The sequence below is a fragment of the Stegodyphus dumicola genome, chromosome X1 (genome assembly GCF_044657685.1).
Source record: "Stegodyphus dumicola isolate Sdum_Otavi_A_Nest chromosome X1, ASM4465768v1".
In the NCBI taxonomy this organism is placed as follows: domain Eukaryota; kingdom Metazoa; phylum Arthropoda; class Arachnida; order Araneae; family Eresidae; genus Stegodyphus; species Stegodyphus dumicola.
The window spans coordinates 67,888,969-67,902,435 of NC_140780.1; the positions used below are offsets into that span (position 1 = coordinate 67,888,969).

Genomic DNA, 13,467 nt, shown 5'->3' on the forward strand with positions numbered 1-13,467 from the left:
AAAAACTTTAGTTTAGTTCTTTCCCCCGTCAAGTTTAAGATTTTAGTTATTATGTCTGTAAGAATGACTAAATCATAGAACCAATAATGGACAATAATTTCTTCATAAGATTCGTTTCTAGATTTTTAAAATTCTTCTATGAAACTTTTGTAACAGAAGTTGGGATGGAACCCAGGCAGCCAGACAGAATGTCCCTTCCCTGAGTGAAAATTTCTATCATTTCACTGCAAGTGACGTTATAATATTTCAGAATAAACCCTCGTAACACTAATAAATGTATGTAGATTTTTTTTTAATGTTTATATAATGCGTGTTTGGTTCTTACAACATTTTGAGCTATTATATTACTAATTCTGTATGTGAGCTAAGACAGTTTAATATAGAACATCTGCTTCAAGACTAAAAGTAAAGTATTTGAATTGTGTTTTACCTTTCGTGTGTTTTGAGAGGTATGTTCTAATCTACAATTTATGGAATTTCTCGGTATTGGACATCTCACATAGCTGACAAAATTTCATTCCTATGTTTAGGTTTTATAGTACAATAAGTTGAGCATCCCTCCATTAGTATATGACTTTGATTCCTTCAAAAGAAAAAAAGACTATCTTAGTTTTGTTGAATTTTTGGTCAAAATTTTAGTATATAGGTAATTGCAATAGCTCATTCACGAAATTTTATTTAAATTTTTTGCAACATTTCAAAATGGTATATCATTCAATGGCATTTGATGTGTTTTGGCTCGCTGTATTAAAGCTGGGCTCGAACCCGGGCAGCTGGACAATATGTTCTTTCCCTGAGTGAAATATTGCTATAATTTCATTAAAGTCACGTGGTAATATTACAGGATAATTTCTTGTACATTGGACTAAGCTGTCCTCTCTCATGGATGAGTGTACCTAAGTAAAGAACTTAAAATTAGAAAGGGTTCTTGCGTTAAAATTCTGAATGAAATATTTATTTTATGGTTTATGACTTTTCTTTCCAAGATGTTTTTCGAAATCTGTTTTTAGAATGGTGTTTTTGAGCCCTTTCTTAAAAAAAAAAAAAAAAAAAAAAAAAAAAAAAAATGCTATAAAAGTATATATGTATAGCTCTTTTAATGTCAATATATTGCGAGTTTGATTCTTACTCTTTTTTGATCTGTTATGTCACTAATTCTGTGTGTGAATTAAGATAGTTTTATATACAACACCTGCTTCAAAGCTAACAGTAAAGTTTATTTTGTTTATTTGTCATTTAAAATTACCTGCTTATTGACTTTCGGTGCCATTTTTGTACCTGCGCTAAAATTATTTACTTTTCTCAAAGATCATTTTCCCTTTTATTCTGTGTATCTGTAATAACTGTATAATTTTTTTTTTCTTTCGTTGTTCATGTTGTACCCATACATTAAAAACCTCTTTCGCTTAGTGTACTTCTGTCGTATAAGGAAAATCATTTGCTTTTCTATCGACTGCAATCATGATTTTAGTAACAATGTAGCACATTGCTGGAATTTAAAACAAAGAAGGCTACTTTCGAAGTTTTATATATTAAGAAACAATATTAGATATTTCTCTTTGTGTATAGATATTCTTTAATTTCAAAGTAGTTAAAATCTAATGATTCCTTCCCCCATCCTTGGCCTCTTCTAGTGTAATTTGTCATCATTTTTGTGCACTCTTGGATTGCAGAACATATCATGAAAGAAAAAGAATGGAGAAATAGTGCAGAGCAAAAAGACATCTGTGGCTGGTAATTCTTGTTTTATATTAACTTTATTTTCACTAGAAATCCTTGAATGTTATAATTTGTAGGTCCCTTTTCACATGTTGCTTTATATTGGAGTTTTACTACTTATTTATTTTACGTGAACGCTTCACATTATGTTTTAACGTTTAGGGTAGCGTCTATGCATTAATTTCTTAGGTTTTGAATTCCATATTGAAGTGTCTGAATTGGTTCTTTCTTTATATTGTATTGTAATATTCGAAGTGAGGTTGAACTGTGAATCACACTATAATTATCCGAAGTCTGAAATTTGTTAGAGTTCTGTTGCTTCTTAGTGGTTTGAAAATTACTGCTGTAGTGTAATTTTTTCCCAAGTGGCCTCCTTTCCCATTACGAGGAGGAGGGTAAGCATTTTCCTCTCTGTCTAGCCTAATATTTTCCTTGTCCAACGGGGTCTTCTCTTCCCAACAGGTCAGTGTAATTACTCTGCCTGTGTATAAACCAATTTTGTTTCAGTTTTTTCCGAATTTAGAGTCTGTCTATCAAGTGCTGTTTCTCTTAAAACCATTGAAAGTTAAATGTTGAACAAAAAAGAAATGTAAATAAAAATTTAATGAGTATTCGTAATGAAAGTTAGTGGGGCCAAATTGTCTTCTGTTAAGGCTGCTCAAAATGTGCTTTTTATTAGTTGTTTTAAGCATACTTTATTTTATTTTCCCCTTAATCTGAACTATTTTGGCATATATGGAGGTTTTATGAACCTATTTGCGAAGATGTATTTAAAATTGATTTCACAAATAAAAATTCGTTTTGAAATCAAATCAGAGATGTTTTATTATTATCGAAGTAAAACTCTGCAGAATAACTTTCCACTTTGTTTTGCAAAGCACTCTGAAAGTTTGTTTTGGACTTCTTTCCGTTCTCTTGGCAAATGCATGACAGAAATATTTTTTGAGAAAGCTGATGTCTTTTGCTTATAAGAATGATTGATGCAACTGTATGTGTGCCGCTGTAAAGAGCACCTGTTTTTTCTTTAATTGGGTAATTCTTCGCTAGAAGATCAGACATTGCTTTTTGTGTTATTTAACAATTTCTTCATCTTATCTTCAGTTAAAAGCTCTTCTTCATAATGAGCGCTTTTATTATCAAGGGGTTTTATAAGACCCCAATTCTTCTTTTGTAATTTTCTGATTCATTGTTTGACTTCTCTGTCTTCCATATGTGAAAATTCTTCGGCATCGATTGCTTTTGAAATTTGTAAAATTTTTCAGACTTCATTTTCAGTCGATGGAAATTGTTTAAAGTAGCAGATAAATTCTTTCCGGTGTTGATGGATGAATGTTGCTCCACGTATGAATGAAATTCTAGCAGTGGACAAATAAAATGGGATCCTTTAAGGTACTGCTATACGCGAAATCATGCTTTACAAGTCTGCGCTCAGCAAGTACCTTCCGTATCAAAAATGATAGACTACGAAATATGACTTGAAGAACGGTATGAGTTATTTGGAATGCAGATTGGGAGTTTAGTCGTGATAGGTAAACAGTGTATACAGATGACCGGAAATAATAAAAATTTAGATGGGTGTAGCATTTTACTCCTGGACCATGGATTGGTCATAAACAGTACTTGTGTAAAAACAGATTAAAGTATATGAATTCCCTGTTTAAGAAAGGAATTTCTCTATGACAGTATGCAGTCTGTATCATAGCTGGAATAGCGAGCTGTTGTGTCTTCAGGGAAACAAAATCTGTTATTCTGTAATTTTTCCTGAAAATGTGTGTTTAAATTTTGTTACCTAGGTAACCTATTTTTAACTCTTTCTATATGAAAATGAAACCAAATACAGACAAAGAAATAAAATTGCATTCCTTCCCTTGGTGCAGTTATTAACAACTTTAACTTAATGGGAGCCAATTTTAAGTTTATAAAATTTTGGCTAGCTGCAATTCTATATTGCACTTTTAATATTTCAGTTATAAGTGCATTACACAAAGTATAAAAATGTGTGGTATAATATCTTAAAGAAAAGGTATACTCTTTGTATTATCTACAAAAAAAATTCAGCAAGATGAAAATTAAATACAGGGAAATCATATTGTTGTGTACGTACGGATTCGTTATGAAATGAATTCACAAGTCCGATGAAAAATGAACAAAAATTTATTATTATCACAACAGAAATGCTTAAATTTTCTCAAATTATCATGCAGTATCACAATATCTCACATTAGTTATCTTTTAACTACTTAAATGTACAATAGAACGTAATTCAAAACAGCTAAAAAACGCTAATCCGCGAATTCGCTATAATCAACAACGGCAGTTTTCTAAACAACAACAAACTAAGCAACTATTACAAACTGAGATGTTTTCCTCCTTTTATAAGATTTTAAAATCTCGCGCTAGAATTTTCCAGTACTTTCTCGAAATCAAAAAGAGATATTTATTTATTTAATGCACGCGCTCTTGTATTTTCAATTTTCCAGCTTAGCTTTCTTTTAATATTCGTCACGCGCTGCACTGCGCGAGAAATAAAACCATTTAATTTATAATTGAACTAACATTAGCTTTTTTTTTTAAATACCAAATTCGTAACACTGCCCCCTTCCCAAGGACTGCACGTCCCGGGCAGTACAATCCCTGGACAGGAAGCTAAACTTACAACTGTGGCATAAATGCAACTGAGGCATAAACATTACATTACAAAATCAAACAATATAAACAATAAATGCAATAACTAACTTAAACAAATCAAATGCTATCAAATACTAAATACAAAACTAATACTAAATACAAATCAAATACTAAATGCAAATCAATTACTAAATACAAATCAAATACTAAATACACATTTATAAACAAAAAGGACCATGGTCTGATACTATTTACAATTATTTACATTACGTACTATGGCCATAGTAATGAGCTAACCTGTCGTAAGTGTTCGAAGATTCACGGATCCGAACCACGACGTCATTCGTGTTCAGCACTGTATATGGACCATCCGAAAGTGACTGTAATTTAGGACTCAGTCCTTTTCGTTGAATCGGGTTCCACAACCACACCTTGTCTCTTTTGTTGAATCTATGTCCAGTAGCTCTCGCGTTGTATCTGGTCTTCACTTTCTCCGTCGCCAAGTTCACTCGCTTTCGTGCGGAACGGTGCATCACTTCAAAACGGGCCTTGACATCTTGGATGTGTTCCTCAGGCGATGAAGGCGCATCCGTACGGCGATGAAACAGGCGGTCACAAGGCAGACGAAGGTCTCGACCGAAGAGCATATGAGATGGAGAATAGCTGGTAGTCTGGTGTTTCTTTTCGACCCTAGCATGATTTCGACTGTTTCTCGAGCTGGTTCTTTCGGACAAAGCGTTGGCATTTCCAGGTGAGGATCCCTTCTTAGGATGGATAGTCATGTCTTCAGATCCTGAAAGCAGTTTGTTGTTTTTCAAGTCTAAGGAAAAATTGTATTTCCTTAAAAAGTCCAATCCGAGTATGCATGGATCTGTAATATCCGCCACATATGTCGTGTGATGGTAGGCGGCACTTCCAAACGTGATGTTTACGTTTAACTTCCCAGTTATGTCGATCTTGTCACCAGACGCAGTCTGAAGGGTAACACAGGATGGCGTCCAAATAAGTTTATCTTTAAACTTTTCAGCTAAATCTTTCCTAATGATGGTAACATTAGCTCCTGTGTCAATGATCATATTGCAAGGAACTCCATCGATATTCCCATTGATGGACAGTCCGTTATTGTTGCCACTCACTATAGAGATCTTAAGCGCTTTAAAACAGGGTTTTTCATTATCTGGCAACCTCCGTTCCTTGATATGGTCATTAATTTGTTTCCTGCGTCGTTGCTCAGAAATTGTCTCAATTTTCGTACCCTGGGGTGTTCTGCAATTCTTTCGTACGTGGCCTTCAGCTCCACAGTTCCAGCACTTTGGTTTCTTGTCAGTCCTTTTCCTTCCCGTGGCATTTAATTGTCTGTTTAAATCGTATGCCTTATTTTCCGTGCTCTGGGGAGTTCTGCAGTTCCTTCGTAGGTGGCCTTCAACACCGCAATTCCAGCACTTTAGGGTCGGTTTTGTTTCACCACTATTCCGTCTTAAAGCATTCACTGGTCTTGTCAACTCATCCATTTTATTATCCGTGCCCTGGGGTGTTCTGCAATGCCGTCGTAGGTGACCTTCAGAACCACATCTCCAACATCTTACAGCCACTTTGTTCCCACTGCTACTCCGTATCAAAGCATCGACTTGTCTGGATAAATCATCTAAACGAGCCATCAATTGGTCCCCTGGGTCGTGGACTTGAGCAGCTCTGACTGGATGGCGGTCTCGACGGGTGGCTTGCTGGGCTGCCTCAAATTTCATGGCATACACTAAAGCGCTTTTCAGATCTTTAACATCCGCCATTCGCAGTGCTTTCTGTATTTCAGGGTCCCGGATGCCATCGATGAAATATTGCAGGGACAGGATTTCCCTTGTTTCTGTCGGGCACTCCGAAAAGGCGTCATGTGACAGCCTTTCAACATCCGTGGCGAGCTCCTGAAGCGTTTCGGTGAGCTTCTGTTGACGAGATTTTAATTGGAGCCTGCTGTAGTCTTTTAAACATTTCTCGCCGAAGCGCAGCTCCAAAGCGCCGGATAGAGCTTCGAAATCTAGCCTTTGATTTTCGGGAAGCGTCTGCAGGATATCCGCTGCGTCTGCTCTCAGAGAAGCGGCGAGATGACAGGCCTTAGCTTGGGAATCCCATCCATTCGCATCCGCAACGATAGAAAATTGTGTCCTATACACCTGCCAGGAGGTCTTCCCATCATATGTAGATAGTTTCAGAACGGAACGAGCAGGCATCGATAAAAATTTGAAACCTTCAGAATTGTTTCCTACCGTCGCTATGCACTTCTTTAGGCTGTCAACTTCTTTGGCAACGGCAGCAGAAACCCTATCATCAATTTGTTGTTCGACGGCAGAAACTCTCTCTTCTATATGTTCTTTTACAGAAGAAATTCTTTCTTCTACTTGTTCTTTTACCGAAGAAACTCTTTCTTCTATTTGTCCAACTTTAGTTTCAACCGCGTCTATTCTGCCTTCCATAGCCTCAAATTTATTTTCTATTACGCAGGTAATTTCTCTTTTCATTTCGTCCTGACCTGCTTTCATCTCATTTTTAAGAGATTTCATCTCTTCCTTAACGGATTCCTGGCCCAATTTCATTTCTCCTTTAACGGATTCCTGGCCCAACTTCATTTGTTCCTGTGCCGCTTTCATTTCTTCCTTGAGGGATTCCTGGCCCAATTTCATTTCTTCTTTAAATGAGGCAAAGGCTGATATTAAATGCCTTAATTGCTCTTCCATCGCTCTTGTTATTGGCATTCAAATCCCACCGCTGCCACCAAAAATTGTTGTGTACGTACGGATTCGTTATGAAATGAATGCACAAGTCCGATGAAAAATGAACAAAAATTTATTATTATCACAACAGAAATGCTTAAATTTTCTCAAATTATCATGCAGTATCACAATATCTCACAGTAGTTATCTTTTAACTACTTAAATGTACAATAGAACGTAATTCAAAACAGCTAAAGAACGCTAATCCGCGAATTCGCTATAATCAACAACGGCAGTTTTCTAAACAACAACAAACTAAGCAACTACTACAAACTGAGATGTTTTCCTCCTTTTATAAGATTTTAAAATCACGCGCTAGAATTTTCCAGTACTTTCTCGAAATCAAAAAGAGATATTTATTTATTTAATGCACGCGCTCTTGTATTTTCAATTTTCCAGCTTAGCTTTCTTTTAATATTCGTCACGCGCTGCACTGAGCGAGAAATAAAACCATTTAATTTATAATTGAACTAACATTAGCTTTTTTTTTTAAATACCAAATTCGTAACAATATTTTAATGTGAAATTTAACATTGCATTTCTTCTGAGAGTTTTTTTTTTCTCCCTCTGGTACATGCGATGTTATTGCTAAATTCATGCAGTCGTCCGGATGCTTGTTTGTTATTCTGTATCTGAACATTGATTTTAACAAGTTTGTTGTTGAAAATCCTCTTTCTTGTTGTTGAAAATCCTCTTTCACATTTTTAAGTAGATCGAAAGCAGAAATTTATCTTTTTAAAAGTTTAACAGTTCATGATTTTTCTGATCTAGGACTATTCAAATGGCTTTTTGTGATATTCTTCATCTTAATTAGAATGAAAACCAGTTATTTCTATTTCTAGATCAGTAGAATTGTTAACATATTTGCGATCTTTTACCATTTTTCTTAAATACTAGTTTTATGTAATGGGTTTGAAGTGAACGTAGTAGTTGGCCTAATTTTAAATACACTCAAAACATCTAATTTAGAAACTAATTTAAGCTCGATGAGATTTTCCAAATGTTTGTTTCAGTTTTCTTATATTTCACGCTTTAGTTCTCCAGATTTTCAAAGTGGCCAAATGTATATTGCATTATGGTAAAAATGTATATTCCTTATATTTGTGTAATATTTTTACAAAATTAATTCTGATTTAAAATTAATTTAAAATACCCTTAAATTCAAAAACTTTAGTTTAGTTCTTTTCCCCGTCAAGTTTAAGATTTTAGTTATTATGTCTGTAAGAATGACTAAATCATAGAACCAATAATGGACAATAATTTCTTCATAAGTTTCGTTTCTAGATTTTTAAAATTCTTCTATGAAACTTTTGTAACAGAAGTTGGGATGGAACCCAGGCAGCCAGACAGAATGTCCCTTCCCTGAGTGAAAATTTCTATCTTCACTGCAAGTGACGTTATAATATTTCAGAATAAACCCTCGTAACACTAATAAATGTATGTAGATTTTTTTTTAATGTTTATATAATGCGTGTTTGTTTCTTACAACATTTTGAGCTATTATATTACTAATTCTGTATGTGAGCTAAGACAGTTTAATATAGAACATCTGCTTCAAGACTAAAAGTAAAGTATTTGAATTGTGTTTTACCTTTCGTGTGTTTTGAGAGGTATGTTCTAATCTACAATTTATGGAATTCTCGGTATTCGACATCTCACATAGCTGACAAAATTTCATTCCTATGTTTAGGTTTTATAGTACAATAAGTTGAGCATCCCTCCATTAGTATATGACTTTGATTCCTTCGAAAGAAAAAAAGACTATCTTAGTTTTGTTGAATTTTTGGTCAAAATTTTAGTATATAGGTAATTGCAATAGCTCATTCACGAAATTTTTTTTAAATTTTTTGCAACATTTAAAAATGGTATATCATTCAATGGCATTTGATGTGTTTTGGCTTGCTGTATTAAAGCTGGGCTCGAACCCGGGCAGCTGGACAATATGTTCTTTAACTGAGTGAAATATTGCTATAATTTCATTAAAGTCACGTGGTAATATTACAGGATAATTTCTTGTACATTGGACTAAGCTGTCCTCTCTCATGGATGAGTGTACCTAAGTAAAGAACTTAAAATTAGAAAGGGTTCTTGCGTTAAAATTCTGAATGAAATATTTATTTTATGGTTTATGACTTTTCTTTCCAAGATGTTTTTCGAAATCTGTTTTTAGAATGGTGTTTTTGAGCCCTTTCTTAAAAAAAAAAAAAAAAAAAAAAAAAAAAAAAAAAAAAAAAAAAAAAAAATGCTATAAAAGTATATATGTATAGCTCTTTTAATGTCAATATATTGCGAGTTTGATTCTTACTCTTTTTTGATCTGTTATGTCACTAATTCTGTGTGTGAATTAAGATAGTTTTATATACAACACCTGCTTCAAAGCTAACAGTAAAGTTTATTTTGTTTATTTGTCATTTAAAATTACCTGCTTATTGACTTTCGGTGCCATTTTTGTACCTGCGCTAAAATTATTTACTTTTCTCAAAGATCATTTTCCCTTTTATTCTGTGTATCTGTAATAACTGTATAATTTTTTTTTTCTTTCGTTGTTCATGTTGTACCCATACATTAAAAACCTCTTTCGCTTAGTGTACTTCTGTCGTATAAGGAAAATCATTTGCTTTTCTATCGACTGCAATCATGATTTTAGTAACAATGTAGCACATTGCTGGAATTTAAAACAAAGAAGGCTACTTTCGAAGTTTTATATATTAAGAAACAATATTAGATATTTCTCTTTGTGTATAGATATTCTTTAATTTCAAAGTAGTTAAAATCTAATGATTCCTTCCCCCATCCTTGGCCTCTTCTAGTGTAATTTGTCATCATTTTTGTGCACTCTTGGATTGCAGAACATATCATGAAAGAAAAAGAATGGAGAAATAGTGCAGAGCAAAAAGACATCTGTGGCTGGTAATTCTTGTTTTATATTAACTTTATTTTCACTAGAAATCCTTGAATGTTATAATTTGTAGGTCCCTTTTCACATGTTGCTTTATATTGGAGTTTTACTACTTATTTATTTTATGTGAACGCTTCACATTATGTTTTAACGTTTAGGGTAGCGTCTATGCATTAATTTCTTAGGTTTTGAATTCCATATTGAAGTGTCTGAATTGGTTCTTTCTTTATATTGTATTGTAATATTCGAAGTGAGGTTGAACTGTGAATCACACTATAATTATCCGAAGTCTGAAATTTGTTAGAGTTCTGTTGCTTCTTAGTGGTTTGAAAATTACTGCTGTAGTGTAATTTTTTCCCAAGTGGCCTCCTTTCCCATTACGAGGAGGAGGGTAAGCATTTTCCTCTCTGTCTAGCCTAATATTTTCCTTGTCCAACGGGGTCTTCTCTTCCCAACAGGTCAGTGTAATTACTCTGCCTGTGTATAAACCAATTTTGTTTCAGTTTTTTCCGAATTTAGAGTCTGTCTATCAAGTGCTGTTTCTCTTAAAACCATTGAAAGTTAAATGTTGAACAAAAAAGAAATGTAAATAAAAATTTAATGAGTATTCGTAATGAAAGTTAGTGGGGCCAAATTGTCTTCTGTTAAGGCTGCTCAAAATGTGCTTTTTATTAGTTGTTTTAAGCATACTTTATTTTATTTTCCCCTTAATCTGAACTATTTTGGCATATATGGAGGTTTTATGAACCTATTTGCGAAGATGTATTTAAAATTGATTTCACAAATAAAAATTCGTTTTGAAATCAAATCAGAGATGTTTTATTATTATCGAAGTAAAACTCTGCAGAATAACTTTCCACTTTGTTTTGCAAAGCACTCTGAAAGTTTGTTTTGGACTTCTTTCCGTTCTCTTGGCAAATGCATGACAGAAATATTTTTTGAGAAAGCTGATGTCTTTTGCTTATAAGAATGATTGATGCAACTGTATGTGTGCCGCTGTAAAGAGCACCTGTTTTTTCTTTAATTGGGTAATTCTTCGCTAGAAGATCAGACATTGCTTTTTGTGTTATTTAACAATTTCTTCATCTTATCTTCAGTTAAAAGCTCTTCTTCATAATGAGCGCTTTTATTATCAAGGGGTTTTATAAGACCCCAATTCTTCTTTTGTAATTTTCTGATTCATTGTTTGACTTCTCTGTCTTCCATATGTGAAAATTCTTCGGCATCGATTGCTTTTGAAATTTGTAAGATTTTTCGGACTTCATTTTCAGTCGATGGAAATTGTTTAAAGTAGCAGACAAATTCTTTCCGGTGTTGATGGATGAATGTTGCTCCACGTATGAATGAAATTCTAGCAGTGGACAAATAAAATGGGATCCTTTAAGGTACTGCTATACGCGAAATCATGCTTTACAAGTCTGCGCTCAGCAAGTACCTTCCGTATCAAAAATGATAGACTACGAAATATGACTTGAAGAACGGTATGAGTTATTTGGAATGCAGATTGGGAGTTTAGTCGTGATAGGTAAACAGTGTATACAGATGACCGGAAATAATAAAAATTTAGATGGGTGTAGCATTTTACTCCTGGACCATGGATTAGTCATAAACAGTACTTGTGTAAAAACAGATTAAAGTATATGAATTCCCTGTTTAAGAAAGGAATTTCTCTATGACAGTATGCAGTCTGTATCATAGCTGGAATAGCGAGCTGTTGTGTCTTCAGGGAAACAAAATCTGTTATTCTGTAATTTTTCCTGAAAATGTGTGTTTAAATTTTGTTACCTAGGTAACCTATTTTTAACTCTTTCTATATGAAAATGAAACCAAATACAGACAAAGACATAAAATTGCATTCCTTCCCTTGGTGCAGTTATTAACAACTTTAACTTAATGGGAGCCAATTTTAAGTTTATAAAATTTTGGCTAGCTGCAATTATATATTGCACTTTTAATATTTCAGTTATAAGTGCATTACACAAAGTATAAAAATGTGTGGTATAATATCTTAAAGAAAAGGTATACTCTTTGTATTATTTACAAAAAAATTCAGCAAGATGAAAATTAAATACAGGGAAATCATATTTTAATGTGAAATTTAACATTGCATTTCTTCTGAGAGTTTTTTTTTCTCCCTCTGGTACATGCGATGTTATTGCTAAATCCATGCAGTCGTCCGGATGTTTGTTTGTTATTCTGTATCTGAACATTGATTTTAACAAGTTTGTGTTTGAAAATTCTCTTTCACATTTTTCAGTAGATCGAAAGCAGGAATTTTAAAAGTTTAACAGTTCATGATTTTTCTGATCTAGGACTATTCAAATGGCTTTTTGTGATATTCTTCATCTTAATTAGGATGAAAACCAATTATTTCTATTTCTAGATCAGTAGAATTGTTAACATATTTGCAATCTTTTACCATTTTTCTTAAATACTACTCTTATGTAATGGGTTTGAAGTGAACGTAGTAGTTGGCCTAATTTTAAGTACACTAAAACATCTAATTTAGAAACTAATTTAAGCTCGATGAGATTTTCCAAATGTTTGTTTCAGTTTTCTTATATCTCACGCTTTAGCTCTCCAGATTTTCAAAGTGGCAAAATGTACATTGCATTATGGTAAAAATGTATATTCCTTATATTTGTGTAATATTTTTACAAAATTAATTCTGCTTTAAAATTAATTTAAAATACCCTTAAATTCAAAAACTTTAGTTTAGTTGTCCCCCCCCCTCAAGTTTAAGATTTTAGTTATTATGTCTGTAAGAATGACTAAATCATAGAACCAATAATGGACAATAATTTCTTCATAAGTTTCGTTTCTAGATTTTTAAAATTCTTCTATGAAACTTTTGTAACAGAAGCTGGGATGGAACCCAGGCAGCCAGACAGAATGTCCCTTCCCTGAGTGAAAATTTCTATCATTTCACTGAAAGTGACATTATTATATTTCAGAATAAACCCTCGTAACACTAATAAATGTATGTAGATTTTTTTTTTTAATGTTTATATAATGCGTGTTTGGTTCTTACAACATTTTGAGCTATTATATTACTAACTCTGTATGTGAGCTAAGACAGTTTAATATAGAACATCTGCTTCAAGACTAAATGTAAAGTATTTGAATTGTGTTTTACCTTTCGTGTGTTTTGAGAGGTACGTTCTAATCTACAATTTATGGAATTTCTCGGTATTGGACATCTCACATAGCTGACAAAATTTCATTCCTATGTTTAGGTTTTATAGTACAATAAGTTGAGCATCCCTACATTAGTATATGACTTTGATTCCTTCGAAAGAAAAAAAGAGTATCTTAGTTTTGTTGAATTTTTGGTCAAAATTTTAGTATATAGGTAATTGCAATAGCTCATTCACGAAATTTTATTTAAATTTTTTGCAGCATTTCAAAATGGTATATCATTCAATGGCATTTGATGTGTTTTGGCTTGCTGTATTA

At 33.3% G+C, this 13,467-nt stretch overlaps 2 long non-coding RNA genes across 3 annotated transcripts in view; one reads left to right on the forward strand and one right to left on the reverse strand.

Moving 5' to 3' along the window:
* Positions 1-13,467, reverse strand: part of LOC146993172 (uncharacterized) — an 880,419-nt gene that overhangs the window by 478,208 nt on the left and 388,744 nt on the right. The window lies entirely within an intron of this gene.
* LOC146993178 (uncharacterized) overlaps positions 1-13,467 on the forward strand; it is an 880,479-nt gene that overhangs the window by 3,068 nt on the left and 863,944 nt on the right. Inside the window, exons 2-3 of the long non-coding RNA XR_015038639.1 lie at positions 1,635-1,734; positions 9,923-10,022. This is a non-coding gene — a long non-coding RNA (uncharacterized LOC146993178). The remainder of the gene's footprint in view (positions 1-1,634; positions 1,735-9,922; positions 10,023-13,467) is intronic.